Source organism: Oncorhynchus nerka, linkage group LG11 (assembly GCF_034236695.1).
Source record: "Oncorhynchus nerka isolate Pitt River linkage group LG11, Oner_Uvic_2.0, whole genome shotgun sequence".
NCBI lineage: Eukaryota > Metazoa > Chordata > Actinopteri > Salmoniformes > Salmonidae > Oncorhynchus > Oncorhynchus nerka.
In genome coordinates, this window is record NC_088406.1 from 72,087,653 (window position 1) to 72,106,761 (window position 19,109).

The window sequence follows — 19,109 nt, forward strand, 5'->3', positions numbered from 1 at the left end:
CAAAGTAACAAAGCCTACCATCAGTAACACACTACGCCGCCAGGGACTAAAAATCCTGCAGTGCCAGACGTGTTCCCCTGCTTAAGCCAGGACATGTCCAGGCCCTTCTGAAGTTTGCTAGAGAGCATTTGGATGATCCAGAAGAAGATTGGGGGAAATGTCATATGGTCAGATGAAACCAAAATATAACTTTTTGGTAAAAACTCAACTCGACGAGTTTGGAGGACAAAGAATGCTGAGTTGCATCCAAAGAATGCCTACTGTGAAGCATGGGGGTGGAAACATCATGTTTTGTTGCTGTTTTTCTGCAAAGGGACCAGGACGACTGATCCGTGTAAAGGAAAGAATAAATGGGGCCATGTATTGTGAGATTTTGAGTGAAAACCTCCTTCCATCAGCAAGGGCATTGAAGATAAAACGTGGCTGGGTCTTTCAGCATGACAATGATCCCAAACACACCGCCTGGGCAACGAAGGAGTGGCTTCGTAAGAAGCATTTCAAGGTCCTGGAGTGGCCTAGCCAGTCTCCAGATCTCAACCCCATAGAACATCTTTGGAGGGAGTTGAAAGTCTGTGTTGCGCAGCAACAGCCCCAAAACATCACTGCTCTAGAGGAGATCTGCATGGAGGAATGGGCCAAAATACCAGCAACAGTGTGTGAAAACCTTGTGAAGACTTACAGAAAACATTTGAGCTCTGTCATTGCCAACAAAGGGTATATAACAAAGTATTGAGATAAACATTTGTTATTGACTTGATAGATAGACTTTTTTGCCCCACTATAGTAAAGCTTTCTTATGATATAAAACATCAGCTTTATCAATGTCAGCTTTGCTGTCCATTACATATTCTCTGGAGTACTGTGAGCTTGAGTAGTCTATGACTGAAAGCCAGGAGCAGGAATTGAAGAGCTATGTGTACATACACTGTGTCCACCTCGCTGCAAGGAGAGGACAGCCGAGAGGAGAGGAGGAGAGGACAGCTGAGAGGCTAGGACAGCTGAGAGGAGAGAGGACACCTGAGAGGAGAGAGGACAGCTGAGAGGAGAGGACAGCTGAGAGGAGAGAGGACAGCTAAAAGGAGAGAGAACAGCTGAGGAGAGAGAGGAGAGAGGACAGCTGAGGGGAGATAAGACCGCTGAGAGGAGAGAGGACAGCTTAGAGGAGAGAGAGAAGAGAGGACAGCTGAGAGGAGAGAGGACAGCTGAGAGGAGAGAGGACAGCTTAGAGGAGAGAGAACAGCTGAGGAGAGAGAGGAGAGAGGACAGCTGAGGGGAGATAAGACCGCTGAGAGGAAAGAGGACAGCTGAGAGGAGAGAGAGGAGAGAGGACAGCTGAGAGGAGAGAGGACCCCTGAGAGGAGAGAGGACAGCTGAGAGGAGAGAGGACGGCTGAGAGGAGAGAGGACAGCTGACAGGAGAGAGAACAGCTGAGGAGAGAGGAGAGAGGACAGCTGAGAGGAGAGAGGACAGCTGAGAGGAGAGAGGACAGCTGAGGAGAGATAAGACCGCTGAGAGGAGAGAGGACAGCTGAGGGGAGCGAGGACAGCTGAGGGGAGAGAGGACACCTGAGAGAGAGAGAGGACAGTTGAGGAGATAAGTTGAGGAGATAAGACCGCTGAGAGGAGAGAGGACAGCTGAGAGGAGAGAGGACAGCTGAGGGGAGAGAGGACACCTGAGGGGAGAGAGGACAGATGAGAGGAGAGAGGACAGCTGAGAGGAGAGAGCAGGAGGAGTAAATGGCACTGTGAGTAAATGTCAAACAAGGTGACGAGTTAACTCACTGGAGAGGCAGTAACCTTTGATGTGGTACCCTCCCTGTGTGAGTGTCTGAGTCAGCCCCATCAGTCAGTCATTCAGACTGAACCATCTGCCAGCCAGCCCGCCCCGCCTGCTTGGTTACACCCCTCTGTCACACCCCCACCTCGGGCCACCAGCCACCAGCCAAGGGGAGCATAACTCCCTCCCTGCCCCAGGGCTAGAGTGCTTATGTGGACCACTGTGATGAGGTAAGAGGGTAAGTGACCACTACACCGAGGATAGGGATGTATTGTGGTACATTTTCACTATCAACCACATCCCTTATAAAGAATCATGTGGTTGTAGAGAGGAATAGGTCACATCTTATTATGTAATCTTATTATGTTATTTATTTGACATTTATTTTACTAGGCAAGTGAGTTAAGAACAAATTCTTATTTTCAATGACGGCCTAGGAACAGTGGGTTAACTGCCTGTTCAGGGGCAGAACGACAGATTTGTACCTTGTCAGCTCGGGGATTCAAACTTGCAACCTTTCGGTTACTAGTCCAACACTCTAACCACTAGGCTACCCTACCGCCCCAATGTAATCACAGTAAGTCTACACATGAATACACACAACTGAAGCCTATCAGCAAAATGTTAAAATCTTACACCCTGTTCATTCAGTTTTTGATAACACCTGAAATGGGGTGAATCTAGTTTATAATTCCCTAACAACTCATATTACAGTATATCAGTACACTCTTAGACAAAAGGTGCTACAGAGGAGAACCCTTCGAAGAACCCATTTTGGTTCCAGATAGAAGAACTCTTTTGGGTTCCATGTAGAATCCTTTCCACATAAGGTTCTACATGGAACTCAAAAGGGTTCTACCTGAAACCTAAAAGGGTCCTACCTGGAACCAAAAAGGGTTCTCCTATGGGGACAGCTGAATCAGTGTAGTTTGTTTTAATAGTTAATCTGTGTGGCCCTAGTGTTGCTACTAAATTCAATTAGTAGTAGTTTTGCATTGCAATCTATTCATTAGAGCACAGAGGCAGCCAGTGGGAGTGTATTGATTGGAGTGTGTCATGTGCGAAAGCGAGAAAGAGAGAGAGAGAGAGAGAGAGAGAGAGAGAGAGAGAGAGAGGGAGGGAGGGGGAGGGAGGGAGGGAGGGAGGGAGGGAGGGAGGGAGGGAGGGAGGGAGGGGTGGCCACTGTTTTCTGCTTAATGGACTGAAATAAAAGAGGTGGGAATGCCTTTAATTAGAGAACAGTGGCAGGGTAGCTCAGTTTCCCTCCTACTACTAACCCATGGAAAGAAACACACAATGCACAGACAGACAGACAGACAGACAGACAGACAGACAGACAGACAGACAGACAGACAGACAGACAGACAGACAGACAGACAGACAGACAGACAGACAGACAGACAGACAGACAGACAGACAGACAGACAGATAGACAGATAGATAGATAGATAGATAGATAGATAGATAGATAGATAGATAGATAGATAGATAGATAGATAGATAGATAGATAGATAGAAGACGAGAAGGGGTGAGCAGAAAAGAGGAGGGATAAATTAAAGGAGAGCGCTGTGCTCCCGGGGTCTGCTGGGTAGTCTCTTGCTCCTCAGCAATGAGTTGCAACTGTCAGTTGATTTTATCTCTGGCTTTTCATCATGGCACTCATCCCGGTTGGAGGAAGCCACCTGAGAGGCTCAAGAATTTGTTTGCTACAAGTCATTAGTCAAAGACATGCTGTGATGTTCAGGGTACTGCTGGCTTCAGACAAAGTGTGCATTAACCCTCCTTCGTCTGATTGGCATGTGCAGCAGCCGGCTTTGAGGATGGGGATAAGCAGATGCATAGTATAGGATACGGAGCAGGTCCTGGAAATGCTAAGACAGTCTACATTCCAGGTACAGAAACAATAGTATTTGACTAACAGTGTAAGGCGAGTGTCCATATTGGTACCGTTTTTTGGAAGGTGGTTGACATTTCCTACGGGTTTGCCCAGTGCAAAATCTTTCATGGCCCAATAATGGTTGGCAAAATATTGTATTGCTTTCACTCAGTATTTGACAGGCAGAGAGGACCAGAAAGATGGGTATTGGACATTCCACTCAACCACACACTTCAAATGGACATGACAGATAACATCAATGACACGCGGCAGACAGCTACAGAGTAAGTGGAGCAGTGAAACGTTACTCTTACAGAATGAGTACAAAGATGGTAACACAAACTGGAACTCAAGATTCTAAAGGGCCCATGTTGTCTAGCGGTGTGTGTTCTGTCGCATAGTGGACACATAGACCCCACAGTACCCTCTCTCCCAGTCTGTGAAAGGACGTTTCTGAGACCCGGAGGTAGCTAGAAATAACGACACACTAATCATCCTTAGAGTAAACATAGTTCAGCTAATAAGACAAACTAAAAAAAAGACCCTTAAAGTTAGTTTTAGTAATCAAAAGCAAACAAATGTGGGGATATTGCCTGACCTATGACAGGGTGCTGATGAGATGCTCCACCAGAATCTCTGCTTAGCGCCCATCCCTCCCTGGTTAATAGATTCAGCCTCACAAATGGAGGACAAGAACCACTGGCCCTGGCACCAGAAAGGTAATAACTCTATCAAACTCACGTCTCAGTGTTGACACACCGCCAGGTAAACAGACAGACATGATCCAGAATATCACATTTCACCCCCCACCACCCCTCTCCGTCTCTCCGTCTCTCTCTCTCTCTCTCTCTCTCTCTGTCTCTCTCTCTCTCTCTCTCTCTCTCTCTCTCTCTCTCTCTTTGTCTCTCTCTCTGTCTCTCTCTCTCTCTCTCTCTCTCTTTGTCTCTCTCTCTCTCTCTCTCTCTCTCTCTCTCTCTCTCTCTATTTGTCTCTCTCCGTCTCTCTCTCTGTCTCTCTCCGTCTCTGTTTGTCTCTCTCTCGCTCTCTCCGTCTCTCTCTTTGTCTCTCTCTCTCTCTCCGTCTCTCTCTCTCTCCGTCTCTCTCTCTCCGTCTCTCTCTCTCTCTCTCTTCTCTCCTTTACCCATTTAATCCCAAGAATCCTCAGCCCACTCCAGGTTATACCACTGTTTTGTTAGCTGAGTAATCAGACAGCATCTCCAAAGGTAACCCCTTATTCACTCAAGGGCTTTGGCATAACAAAAACATCCACTTACACCCGGACCACCCCTGTTGCGCAATAACACACACACCACTGGCTAGTGCCATTGACGGAGAGCGGGGTGAAGAGTGGACTGGAGATGGGTGACAGTGGTGTGACCAACCCAACACAAAATCCATACTTAATGCTAGATTTCCACTTGGATTCCCTCTCAACCCAGGTCAATATGAGAAAAGGCTAAAGAGAGGCTGCTACTTGGAGAGTGAGCTGCACTTTTCCTGATCGCTTTGGATCATGGGAGATGAGATGAGCCTCCACCTGTGATGCGGTGGCCGAGGCCTGACAGATAGATAGCTGACGGTGACGGTCACAGCACAGAGCAGAGAGGAACGGTCACACACACACACACACACACACACACACACACACACACAAACAAACACAGACGGGGCCGGACATGTCGATACACACAGCAGCCCGTTGGCACGGAAACAGAGTGGAAAGGACATGTTCAGTGATCCAAGTGGAGACTGGAAGCCAGAAGTCATTGGTCACGGAACATATTAGTGATGCTCACTTCTTAATGGCCATGGCCAGGCCTCCTCTGTCCTGTCTTACTACTGGCAGAGACCGAGGGACCTACTAAAGACCCTGTTGACATTCCATCATTCCATATTCAAACATTTTCTTAATATCCATAATATCATAACTTTAATATCCACATTTACTAATATATTTACTGAATACTGGGATTTGGATGAATGGAGTTGATATCCTGCTATCTAGCATGTATGTACATTTCTCTGCTAGGATGGCAGGGCAGACTGAATATTTGTGTTTCCAGGTGTCTCTGATATATTTCCATCTGGAGGGAAAGACAGGACGGATAACGCCTCCTCTCCCCTGACAACTGTCCAATTACATATATCACACTTGGCCTACTGTTTGCACTAGAATTAATCAATACAGGACGTGGTTGAGTGAACACATTTTGGTTGAACCAAATGCATGAAAACTTAATCATTCGCTCAGGGTGGAGGCAAAGCAAATAGGGAATGCATTGCATTGCGGAGGCAAAGATTTCTCTTTCGGGGGAAGCGGTGTGTGTGTGTGTGTGTGTTTGTGTGTGGCTCATCGTTGATTGTGGCTCCCAAGTTTGGGTGGGTGGGGGGGGGCTCCCCCTTTCCTCTCCTGACGCGGCAAATGGAATGGGTGACAGGTGGAAGTGGCGATGGGGAAACGCGTGCGAGGCGGTCCTCCGTTTCATGAATTAATGTAAACACAGCCCCATGCAATTACTACAGCGCTGGTCATTTTTGGGGGGTGATGCTCCCGTGGTTAGACCCTGCAGGTCCAATCTAATGAAAACGCCCTGGTTACTGGGGCGTTTAATTGTATATACGGTAAAGCTAAGTGTGGAGGAGGAACGCGAGGCGAGAGGCGGGTTGTGGATGAAAGCATAGCAGCAAGGCCTACAAGTGGAAAATTTGATTCAGTTTAAACATAGCATTTGGTTTATTGATCCGATGCGGAGGGGGGACTGTTACCAAGAACACAAGTGAAGCAGATGGATTCATTTGAACGTGAGAAACCCTGTTATAAAGCAAAGGATGAAACGATTGAAATGGATATAATGGTGTGATTATTTCCTGAAAATAATGGTGGGAGGTTCAGTAGTGGCAGTATAGTGTCCCACTTTATTTAGATAGTCCCATATAGATCATCTACAGAGTCACACTGTCAACAAACTATCTGCTTAGGGTTAAGTTTAGGGTTAGGATAAGGGTTAAGATTAGGGTTAGGGCATGGGTTAAGTTTAGGGTAAGGATAAGGGTTACGGTTAGGGTTAGGGCATGGGTTAAGTTTAGGGTAATGTTAAGGTTAGGGTAAGGGTTAAGTTTAGGGTTAGGATAAGGGTTAAGGTTAGGGTTAGGGCATGGGTTAAGTTTAGGGTAATGTTAAGGTTAGGCTTAGGCTTAGTAGATAGTTAGTGTAAATGTTACTAATAGTCTGTAGAGCGTCTACAGATAGACCATCCAAATAAAGTGTTACCTAATATTTCCATTGCTGTGTTGAGATCAACAGCCTGCTTCGATGATCTAATTGACTCAATCTGATCACTCACTGAGACTTGAGTTGGAATTTAATCAAACCCACAATACAGAAATATCATATTTCAATGTAATGTTACGTCTAAGGACCAAGGATGGTCGCAATACAACAAGTGGGGGGTGGTGAGAACCAAGAACTGAGATATTCATAACCTATGCATATCTCTTTGGTATTTACAGATGGAATCATCCCCAGCACTCCAATGAGGTGAGAGGGGGGAGGATGTGATGTGATCTGTCATATAGTAATACATTTTCTATTATCAAAGTCAATCAATAATTCACGGGTCACAATAACTGAGTTAGCTGTCAGTTAGAGAGCAGGCAGGCAGACCTGAGATCAGATTCTAATTCAGAAAAGCTTTATTGTCCCAGCATTGGGCAGCCCTGAGATCTCTAGTCTCCTCCTGAACAGTGTAGGTGTATTCCTCACACACAGATAGGAGGCAGGAAATCAGAGAAATACACCTACAGTATGAGCCACCACACACACACACACAGCCGTTTTAGGAACACACACACACCACACGCTTTAGAAAAACAAGGAGGTCTCATAGTCATTATCAGGCTGACATTCAGAAGCTGCTGTTTACTGTTCAGGCATTCCTCTGTGAGGTGATAATCTCTCTCTCACTCCTCCCTCCCTTCCTCTTTCTCTCATTCTCGCTCTCTCCTTTACCTCTCTATCCCTCTCCCTCTCTCTCCCTCCTCCAGGTCCCTGAGTGCTATTCACACAATCACTTAGGAGCATTAATCAAGCGTTGCCTAATGCCTCCTGACAGGGTAACTAGCGCAGTAATGGGACGCTGTCCAAAACCCTGTCCCTGCTCTGCTCTACCCGCACGCATCTGTTAATGCTAACACTAGCAGCAGCCGGTACTGCTATAGCCTGAATGCAGCTAGCTATAATGCTAACGCTAGCAGCAGCCTGTACTGGTATAGCCTGCCTGTAGCTAGCTCTAATGCTACTGCTAACAGAAGCAACTGGTACTGCTATAGCCTGCCTGTGGCTAGCTATAATGCTACCGCTAATGGCAGCAAGAGAGACCGAGACACTCTCCAATAAAGCACTTAGAGGCCCTGGCTGAGACGTTATGAGACGTTGCCATATGGTGCATGAAGAAAGCTTTTTGATAGTATGCTAATCTGAGGGCATTACCACCGGGATGATTTACAATGCGCCTGACTGAACAGCGCATTGCCCTATAGAGGAGGAAACTGACACCACAGCTTGCTGTGCCTAATAAGACACAGGGCCATATTGGTGATAGGAGGGACGTGTTTTTGATTTGTAACATGTGAAGGCATTTGGCTTCATTAAGATGCTTAGATTAACTTGGCGTAAAGGATATAAGGACAGATTGAGGTTTTACATCATAGATACAGTGTAAAAGATGCCCGACACACAATTGGAAGTGCTTTGACTGTCTATGAAAAGCTGCTGAGATATGGATATACCAATACTGCCTTTGTGTTGAGACCATGAAGGGCAGTTTAGTAATATAGTCCCACTTACCTGTTCTTTCAACCAGTTGCTTTCATCATGATTTTAAAGTGTGTTTGTTGTTTGCAGGTTAGGGAGAAGTCTCATATAATATCAAGTAAAGACAGGGTACTTAAATATGTGAAATAGTTTAAGTATTAAAATGACGTGCTTTCAACAGAATAAATCAAATCAAATGATAATGAGAGGCCCAAGCAGTGAGAGACTAACTAACATAAATACAATCCATAAATACACCTGTTGTAACATTTATCGTTAATCTATCGATCCAGAGTTTTTGATAGGGTTACCTTTTAAATCTGTAATGCAAGCAGCATTAATAACACTTCATTTCTGTTGAATCCACAAGAATCGAAAAGAAAGAAACATGTTTGGAATAAGTAGGGGCCTATCACCACCAGAGATTGAAATCTTTGGAAACTTTTTGTTCATCACTACTGCCTTTGCTTTACTGTTTAGCTGGCCTTTGGCCAACACTGATCATAACATATTAGAATGCTGTGGATTTATACGAAGATGAATATAATCAAATGATTCTGGCAAATCAGCAAGTCATTAATCACGTGACAACTAGACTGGCAAGGAGGATCAGGATGTTTTCCAGTGGCGTTCCACTACTAGTTTTACCGCCTGTTTCTACTACTAGTTTTACCACCTGTTTCCACTGCTAATTGTACCGCCTGTTTCCACTACTAGTGTTTTATTGCCTGTGTAAAGGTGTGCGTAACTGGTGGCAGGGAGGTCAGACGCAGTAGAGCAGAACTAGGTAGTAGCCGGAGCAGTTTATTCCAAAACTCAACAGCATAAAAATACAACACAATATGGGTACAAAAACCCGACGCACACCAGTAAACATGTGCACAAGCACTTACAACAAACAATTCCACACAAAGACATGGGGGGGAACAGAGGGTTAAATACACAACAATTAATGAGGGAAATGGAAACCAGGTGTGTAGGAAAACAAGACAAAACAAATGGAAATTTGAAAATAAAAAGTGGATCGACGATGGCTAGAAGACTGGTGACGCCGACCGCCGAACACCGCCCAAACAAGGAGAGGAAACGACTTCGGTGGAAGACATGACAGCCTGTTTCCACTACTAGTGTTTACCACCTGTTTCCACTATTAGTGCTTAAGGCCTGTTTCCACTACTAGTGTTTACCATCTGTTTCCACTACTAGTTATTACTGCCTGTTTTAAAGTAGAGATGTGTTTCCACTACTAGTGTTTATCGCATGTTTCCACTACTAGTACTTACTGCCTGTTTCCATTACAACTGTTTACCACCTGTTTCCACTACTAGTGCTTACTGCCTGTTTCCACTACTAGTGTTTAACACCTGTTTCCACTACTAGTGCTTAACACCTGTTTCCACTACTAGTGCTTACTGCCTGTTTCCACCACTAGTGCTTAACACCTGTTTCCACTACTAGTGCTTACTTCCTGTTTCCACCACTAGTGCTTAACACCTGTTTCCACTACTAGTGCTTACTGCCTGTTTCCACCACTAGTGTTTAACACCTATTTCCACTACTAGTGCTTACTTCCTGTTTCCACTACTAGTGTTTACTATCTGTTTACACTACTAGTGCTTACTGCCTGTTTCCACTACAACTGTTTACCACCTGTTTCCACTACCAGTGTTTTCCACCTGTTTCCATTACTAGTGTTTACCGCCTGTTTCCACTACCAGTGTTTACCACCTGTTTCCACTACTAGTGTTTAACGCCTGTTTCCACTACTAGTGTTTAGCGCCTGTTTTACAGTAGAGCCGTGTTTCCACTACTAGTGTTTACCGCCTGTTTTACAGTAGAGCCGTGTTTCCACTACTAGTGTTTAATGCCTGTTTCCACTACTAGTGTTTACCGCCTGTTTTACAGTAGAGCCGTGTTTCCACTACTAGTGTTTAATGCCTGTTTCCACTACTAGTGTTTACCGGCTGTTTTACAGTAGAGCCATGTTTCCACTACTAGTGTTTACCTCCTGTTTTTACAGAAGAACCAGACAACAAAACATGCCATCCTCTCCTTAGGCCAGTGTGTGAACAACCTGGTTTTACTCTCTGCTTTGCCACGTGTAGCTGCAAAACTGCATTAATATTTGATAAGAGGGGTAGCGGTTCGGTAGCATCTTCTTCATTGCAAACAGATTCAACGGACGAGCAGATAAACAGTGGGGCTGTTTAATAATGCAGTGTGGTGACACTGACCTTATTTTGCCGCCTTTCCTTTCAACCTGCGCTGGTATTTTGATGCACGGTGCCCCGCTGACTCTCTCAGCACACAGGGAGGGTTTCATCCTCTCATCCCTCTTTGTTCAAAGCCTGGAAATAAAAAAATGCAGGGGAAAAAACAGTTCCTGTTAGTTTGACAGAGGTTACATCACTGACTGGGCTACTAAACCTATCCGAAGACATTAATGAAAATGGTTTCAGGTTATAGGACAGGTTTGGATACACTGTTGGATGTATGAAATATCATATCTTTATTTTGGGGGTGGGAGGAAGCTTCAAATGCTGAGTGTCGGTTTGAGAAGTGGAGTTGACAGCTGAGCAGGTGCCTTGAAGGTGAACTTCGAGGGGTTTTGACAACAGAGGAAAACTGAGAGGCATAGAGCAAAACAATGGCCCTCTATATATAATGCAAAATTAGATATGAAATGTACTGTATGTTTTAAAGATGTTTGGATATGTTACTTCAGGTACCTGTAAGTCAGTGTTTCACAAACGTCTCCTCGAGTACCTTTGCAGCAATATCCACTTGTTTGATGTAGTCCAGTGCTAGCACACCTGATTCAACTGGTCCACTAATCACCAATTCCCTCATTACTAATCAGGTGTGTGGTTCTGCTAGTAGCCAGAACCGCTAGCTAGTACTGTTGCGTTCCTAAGTGAAAATGTATGTGTTAAACTGTCGTCAACATAGTTACACATCACTCCCAAGTCTGGAACCAACAGGACCCTGAACAGTGTGTACCGCCAAGCCATAACACTGCTAAATAGTTTGTTAAATAGTTAACCAAATAGCTTCCTGGACTATCTGCATTGGCCCTTTTAACAGTAACTTCTTTGGCTCATCACATACGCTGCTGCTACTGTTTATGATCTATTCTGTTGTCTACTCACTTTGTTTTATTTATTTACATATCTACCCCAAGTAGCCCTCCACATCGACTGGTACTGGTACCCAGTGTATTTAGCCAAGTTATTGTTACTCATTGTGTATTTATTATTACTTATATTATTACATGATTTACTTTTCTATTATTTTTCTATTTTATTTCTCTCTGCATTGTCAGGAATGACACGTAAGTAAGCACTTCACTGTTAGTCTACACCTGTCGTTTACTAAACATGTGATGTATAACATTTGATTTGAACCAAAACAATTTGTCAAGGTTTTTTCCCCCCTCAAATATCCCAAAATGTCAGGGTGGGGAACAAAATTACAAAATCACACTACACAACACTCAATCAAATCCTAATTATCATCTCATCTCCCCAAATCCGGGCAGTCAGGCAAGCAAGTCGCTGGAGCATTGCCTTCCACTGTGCTGTGTGGGCGAAGCTACAAACTGCCTGGAAATTATGATAATGTGATTTTTGTTTCTTATTATCTAAAAATGGAGTGATGTAGAGGGGGCTTTAGTTACATGCTGATTAATTCTGTTAAATAATGCACAACGTACCGGGGGGGTAATACACTCTCTGTATTCAGCTATGTTTAGTGTTGAACCGTGTTGCATAGATTACCCCATTACATTCTAATTACCAAGACCGGGTTGCGTTCAAGAGACTACGATACACTGTGCGTTCAAAAGCCCTAAAATACAATGGGGGAAAAAAGAGCTTCATGTTCAACATAATATACGGACACCATGGAGATTCTCTCCTTATTGTAGTCTCACGTTCAAAGAGAGTTCTGGTGCAAACACACGATTCGCCGACTGTACAATAGATCGACCACAAACCTTCCGCCGACCGCTTTCATGGTTTTCATAAATGGCACAATGATTAAATATCGAAGCAGACTAACATAAAGTGTGACAATAATCTGTCACATGGAACAGTCAAATGGATCATGAATATGTAAATAAAGAATCATCCAGAAGCCAACTAACCAGCACACTGCCCTTAATCCAGCACCAGCCACATACTGCCCATTCCACGTCTAGCCCTTAACATGTTGCCAGTGCCATATATTTACCAAGAGAAATCCATTTATGATCTATAATTCAGTTTTTAAACATCGTGTCTGGCAAGTTTTAAAAATAAATAACCTTAAAGTGTTTTAAAAAAGATCTCGCTGCTCCCTGCCAATGTATGTGGTTGTGTGTGTGTGTCTACATGTGTGTGTGGGTGTCCTGGATCATTAATAAGCTAGCTCAGTGGTGGTCATTTCCCTGTAGTAGGTGGCTTTTGTGCAAAGAAGTCAGACTCTTCCATCTGTTCCTGTTAGCAGCTATGAGAGGGAGACTGACACACACACACACACACACACACACACACTTTAAGGTGCCTTGGTGATGGGGATTTGTCTTGCTTGGAGACGAATAGAGGAATGAATGGAACAGGGAATTCCCTCTGGCTTCCCAGGCAGCCCAGTAGAGTTTTGGCCTGACAATAAACAACAGTTTAATACTTGATCTAATCCCATGCAGCCAGGAGGTTAGTCCAACAGCAAGGCTCCCTCTTGCAGATGTTCACATCCAATAATCTATCCATAATTGATGAAACAGGGAGGTCAGATGTAATGGCTGCCTACCGCCGTCCCAGGCAACAAATAAATGGTTATTGACAAAACAGGCCAGTGTTGCGCTGAGGAGAGGAGCAGAGTGGCGGGTTGGAGAGGGAGACGACTCCCAGGCACAGCTAGGCACGAAGCAGAGAGGAGAAGAGAGGAGAGAAGAGAAGGAGAAGAGAGACGGAGGAGAGGAGCAGAGTGGCGGGTTGGAGAGGGAGACGACTCACAGGCACAGCTAGGCACCAAGCAGAGAGGAGAAGAGAGGAGAGAAGAGAAGAGAAGGAGAAGAGAGACGGAGGAGAGGCGAGCAGCTCAGTCCACTCCTCGGCTCAGAGTGAGAGAGCCGACGAGGTGGGCCCCGGGACAGAGTACCGTAAATCCCAGAGTAGGACAGCCAGGAGTGGAGAGAAGAGAGGAGTGAGAGAGAGGAGAGGAGAGACCTCTCTGGACCCCTCTGGAGATACCCCTCTGGGGGGGTGAAGAGGAAGATGTAGAGTAAAAGGGGGGATGAAGAGGAGTGAGTGGCAGGCGAGGTGAGTGCAACAGCATGGAGTTTGTGTAGCGTGAGTTCAGCGGGCCAGCTGTCCGCTCCGCTTTCATCTCTGGGATTTATGTCAGATGCAATCTACCTGGCTGTCAAGCCCCATAAAACAGCCTCCTCAGAGACAGAGACCCCTATACCTCTCTCTCTCTCTCTCTCTCTCTCTCTCTCTCTCTCTCTCTCTCTCTCCCTCCCTCTCTCTCCCTCTCTCTCCCCCCTCTCTCTCTCTCTCTCTCTCTCTCCCTCCCTCCCTCCTCTCTCTCTCTCTCTCTCTCTCTCTCTCTCCATCTCTGTCCGGTGGATGCATCACTATATGTAGCAGTATACTTCTTACTGGTTACATCTCTGTGAATGGTCTGCCTGCCACATGGTCCATCTATCACACCTTTATTCTTCAACATCAAAGCTTTTGCCTTTTAGTTTTACTCCAGAAAAGTGTATGTGTAGTACTGAAACTGAGGTAACTGAGGTAAACTGAGGTAAATACGAAATTACGAAATTATACACACACTGACTACTGTATTATTGAGAGATTGGTTAATAATGAGTGAAGATGATGACATCCTATCTGATTCATTAACATGTAAACAGCCCTCCTCCACCACAGTTTAAATAGCCTACCTGTGGACTATGAAACACGTGGTTGTTGCTCTAAGCAGAACTGCGTTAGTCTACTCTCCCTCTGTGTACAAATGGGTTTAGGCATACCCTGTAATGACAAGTGGACAACTGATACCCTGTAATGACAAGTGAACAACTGATACCCTGTAATGACAAGTGAACAACTGATACCCTGTAATGACAAGTGAACAACTGATACCCTGTAATGACAAGTGGACAACTGATACCCCGTAATGACAAGTGGACAACTGATACCCTGTAATGACAAGTGGACAACTGATCAGATTTGTGTGTATTCTAATACCAGCCTACTGATTGTAGAGATTCAGTGTCACTATACAAGCAACACTATATAGTGCATACTTACTGCAGTACAGTGAGTGAAAATGTATTCACACTTAGCTGCTGTACTTCTCTCAAGCCTCATTAACTAGTAAATAGGACCATTTGTTGCGCAATGACAAAACACTCCAAGGAATGGGTGGCTATGCATGCCTCGAAGAATTCCTGGAAAGAGAAGACGGGATACCAAGGCCTTTTTTGTCCTGTCTTGAAAACAGAATAAAATCATTTCCCCCCCACACAGTGGCGTAGTCAGTGAGTGACTAGTACCAAGGACAGCAACTCCCCACTCTCTCCTCTCTGTAACGCTTAATTACCGCTTAAGATCATGAATATTTCAAAGGCATGCTTTCCCACTTTGTCATTGGAGTTTAGAACTAAGAGAAACAAGTTCATAGAGGGAGGGGTTGGACTGGGAGGGGGGGGGGGTGTTTGGATGGATGGGACCGCCAGTGAGTGTGGATGGAGGGTTAGATGAGGGGTTGGACTGGGAGGAGGGGGGTGTTTGGATGGATGGGACCGCCAGTGAGTGTGGATGGAGGGTTAGATGAGGGGTTGGACTGGGAGGGGGGTGTTTGGATGGATGGGACCGCCAGTGAGTGTGGATGGAGGGTTAGATGAGGGGTTGGACTGGGGGGGGTGGGGGGTGGGGGGACTGCTAGTGAGTGTGGATGGAGGGTTAGAGGAGGGGTTGGACTGGGGGAGGGCGAGGGGGGCTGTCAGTGAGTGTGGATGGAGGGTTAGAGGAGGGGTTGGACTGGGGGAGGGCGGGGGGGGGGGACTGCCAGTGAGTGTGGATGGAGGGTTAGAGGAGGGGTTGGATAGGGAGCATCGGTGGAAGGGGGGGGTTAGAGGGGTGAGTGTGCTGGTGACAGCAGGAGGAAATGGCACTCATACACAGCAGCTGCTCTTTTGAGATCCCCCTCTGAGGGTACGGCCTGAGGAGAGCCTCGGCACAAAGGGATGAAGGGAGATGAGGACTCTTGATGGAAAACAGGCAAACAACCGCTGGGACCCCTCTCCATAACCCCTTTACACCCACTTCTAAACCCCCCACCCCTACTCCAGAGCCCCAGGAGCCCCCGTCGAGTGTCAGGACCTCTTTAGCATTCTCTGAGGCTGAACTGCTAAACTTGCGCATTAGCACCAAGCACCAGTAAGCTAACGGGACCTCTAATGGGGAAGGCTGAGGTGAAGGAGAGGTTTCTCACTCTCTTTTTTTCCTATGACAAACAGAAGGAAGTCATGTGGGAGGGGGGCTGTGATTGGAGCACTGGATAGAAGCATCTGAGGTCCTATTGGTTAAAGGGGGGGGGGGGGGGTTGGGGGGCATTCAAACAACCATATACATGTAAATCCTGGATAATCATTCTTAAAAATGGCTTATTAGCCTCTATCACATGTCACTGAGTAAGAACATCATCCAAAGGGCTCAAGGATTCAACATAGTCTAATGAAATTGATGGCCCCCTTTAAACTACTTAGTGGCCCAGTAGAGCGTTATGATATACTTTATTTAACATAGCTAAACAAAGATAATTATGCCACTGTGCGGATTTAATGGCCTGCAAAGTGTTGGTGCACTCTTCACTTGATAGAGAGGCCTATTTAAACATGTTAATGGGTGTGTTTTCAAGCCCCTCTTTCAAATACAAGGGCTGAATGAATGCAGGTTCAGCGTCTGGTAGACTGAGCAACCAGCCTGGAATCCAAACTGATATGCTCTGCTGTTTCGCTTTAACGAAACATGCCAGTTAGGATTCCCAGGCTATAGAGCAACACACCTTTTTTTAATGAAATGGCAAAGTTTAGGGAATATGACATCATAGGTCTACATGTTTTTGAATTGCGCTGAATGAAATGAACATTGCTAATTGAGGTACACAAAGCACTTGATGTTTTTGAGCCCTGTCTGAAGTGCCTATCAAAGAAAGCAATACCTTGTTATAGAAATGGAAAAGTTTTGGAACATGGCATAGGTCTCCATCTTTTTTAATTGTGTTGCATGAAATTCACATTAGTGAGTTAATTGAACCCTGTCTGACTCAGTGATCACAACCAGGAAATGACTCTAACAGCAGGTACAAAGAGAGAGCTAATTAGTTTGACCTTTCCTGTCATAATTAGCATGTAACACGACCACTCAACCAAACCGCCAACAACTTAGTATCAAGAAGGTCACATTCATGATGAATTATTGAATAGAACGATGTTCTCTTAATTGATGTTGTCCAATATCCAGACACAATACATTCCGTAAAGAAAACTAAATCCCTTTCTTGGAACACATTTCACTGTTTAGTACTATTTCCATTTTTTAAAACAACCACATCTAGGAAGCGAGAATTCTTTGAAGCGGTGGTAGAATACAAAATGTCCTCCGAAATGTCAGACAGGAGGACAATTAGTGGGTGACCATGACAAGGCAATTACAACATTGTCACCTGTATTAGTTCTCCCAACATGCCAGAGGTACTAAATATGATTTATAGTGGAGTCCATGCTGTGCCCTCTCTTAAAGGGAAAGTGAGCATTGAGAGGCGTGAAGGGGAGGGGTGAAACTGCTTAGCTAACCTTTCATTGCTTTTGAATACTAAAATTCTGTCATCACTGATAAATATTTATCTAATTCATGATCAAATGTTTTTTTGTTTTTTTACAGATGATTTTATTTACACTGATTTACTTTGACATGAATACTAGTTCAGACCTATTTTCTAAGCAGCATGTAAGAGCTCAAAGTATCAACATCCATTTTGGAACAACCGCACGACGAGATAGCCTATGAATAGGATTAAACGTACGATGCTTAATGCTTATATCTCCCAACACATCTGAAACAACTACACGGCTACTAAACCCTCGTGATCTTTCTTAGATCTCCCTCCAACTCCCTCCCTCTTTATCACAGAGCTTCTAATTCCCTCTTTATCACAGGGGCTTTTCTCAGATTTTGAGACAAAGAGAGACGACTGAGACGGGCGGCTGCTTTGGTTTGGGTACCAACGCTGTGGGCATCAGTCGTCTCTCTCTCTCTCTCTCTCTCTCTCTCTCTCTCTCTCTCTTCCCCTCCCTCACTCCCTCTCTCTCTCTCCGAAGGCTCTGGTGTGATTATTCCACTTTCAGTGGAGGGATTTAACCACGGGGCAGTTGGGCCATTGCCTCAGGGTGGCCCCCCTGTTCTATGCGCTATGCATGCTACTTTCTTTCTTTTGCTCCTGGTTTATTGCCCCGCCTTTTATTTCGCCAGGCAGTCCCACTGACATCAGGGGGCTCTTAGAATAATTTGCCCCGGGCCATCTATCCCCATCCACAAACCTTAAATCAGTCACTAGAGTATAGAGATGTAGTATCTTAATTTGATCACCCTGCTAAATAACTTTCCTGCAATGCAGTGTATTTATGTAGTGTATTTGACATTTATTATTTCCACTTTGAAATTTCAGACTTGATTTTCCCTTAAGAAAAATTTATAAAACCTTACAAAAATGTCCATGAATTAAAATCCACATTTCCTGTTGCTGCAGGATTATTTTCCTAGTGGCTCAAATGAAGATCCTACATCTGTAGTTGTAGGACTAGTATATTCCAGGGCCAAAATACAGCAGTGTAACAGACTCATGTTATGGACAAGAAAGGTAATGTCATTTTGACAAGTGTATTGTTAGACCTAGTTAGTGGGATTTTGGTAGCTGGCGATAAGGTAGTTTAGTGATTATCTTTGACTGGGATAATGAATCAGGTCTATGTAAGGATTGGGAATAATGAGCTTTTGGAATCAACCTTAAATCTGGAGAATTCATCGTCTTGTTGTCCCTGTCTCATCTAGCCAGTAGAGACTATACAGATCAATGTCAGAGGTCAAGACCAGGCCAGGGTATTAGGCTATAGGATATTCAGATGAACTCTGATGCCAAAGTTGACTGGGAATCAATGTCACTAGCTATATGCAGTGCTTGCAAGACAGCCATTATGGAGAAACAGAGGCAGCTGCTTAATAGCCAGACTCAGAAGTATGTGTCCGTGTGAGTTCTGCTGGTGTCCCACGTCTGAATCAGTCCCTGATTAGAAAGAACGGATGAAAAACAGTGTTTAGGCCCATTTGTATCAAGTGTCTCAGAGTAGGTGTGCTAATTTAGGATCAGCTTAGGCTTTTAGATCACGATGAGTAAGATTAGATGGACCTGATCCTAGATGAGCTCTCCTACTCTGAGATGCTGAATACATACAGCCCAGAGCTACAGTATACCAAGCACCACTCCCTCCACCCTGTCTGAACCATATTCCAAGCACAGAGCTGTATCAGAGGGCCTGTGTGCGCCAAATGTTACCCTCGTTCCTATGCAGTGCCCTATGGACCCTGGTCAAAAGT